This window comes from Otolemur garnettii, unplaced genomic scaffold, assembly GCF_000181295.1.
Source record: "Otolemur garnettii isolate 467f Iridium unplaced genomic scaffold, OtoGar3 scaffold00106, whole genome shotgun sequence".
NCBI classification, from domain to species: Eukaryota; Metazoa; Chordata; class Mammalia; order Primates; family Galagidae; genus Otolemur; species Otolemur garnettii.
Window position 1 is genome coordinate 2657900 of NW_003852501.1, and position 1070 is coordinate 2658969.

Consider the following 1070-nt stretch of genomic DNA (forward strand, 5'->3'; position numbering starts at 1 on the left):
CCACAGGCACCCGCCACAATGCCCGGCCATTTTTTTAGTTGCAGCCATCATTGTTGTTTGGCGGGCCCGGGGCTGGGGATTTGAACCCGCCACCTTAGGTGTATGTGGCTGGCACCTTAGCCGCTTGAGCCACAGGCGCCAAGCCTGTTTTTGTGTTTTTTATTTCATTACTTTTTGAATGTAATCTTTATTATTTTCTTCTCCCTACTTTCTTTGGGTTTGCTCTGTTGTCCTTTCCCTAATTCATTGTGCTTATTTTCAATCTTACATGTTTTGTCATAAATGAATATAAAGTATGCATCCCCTCTTAGGTGTTTTCCATGGATTTTTAAATATGCAGTTCTTTTGCTAAGTTAGAAATATTTCAAAACTTTCATTGTGTTTTTCTGTTGAGTTAATGATATTTAGAAGTGTGCATTTAAATTTCTAGATGTGTTTTTAAAAAACATCTTTTTTAAAAAAATTTGTGCAGGCTTGGCACCCGTAGCACAATGGTGGTTATGGCGACAGTCACAGGAACAGAGGCTGATGGGTTTGAACCTGGCCAGGGGCAGCTAAATAGCAATGCCAACTGCACCAAAAAGAAATAGCTGGGTGTTGAGGTGGGCACCTGTAGTCCCAGCTACTTGGGAGGCTCAGACAAGAGAACTGCTTAAGAGTTTGAGGTTGCTGTGAGCTGTGATGCCACCGCACTCTACCAAGGGTGATATAGTGAGACTCTGTCTCAAAAAAGAAAAAAAAAGTGCAAATATTTGGGGTACATGCTAAATGTTACGTGCATATAATGAGTTGTGATCAGTCAGTATGTAGGGTGTTCATCATCCAGATATAGTACACTTTTGTTAAATATACCCACCCTACTCTGCATTCAAACTTTGAATTTCTTCCTTCGATCTCACTGTATGTTTATATCCTTTAACCTACTTCTCTTTAACCTCCTCCTCCCCCACTCATCCTTCCTAGTCACTGCTATGTATTTTTCCACTGTCTACCTCCATGTTTTCAATTTTTTTAGCTTCATCAAAGAACTTGCATTATTTGCCTTTTGGACCTGGCTTATTTCACTTAAG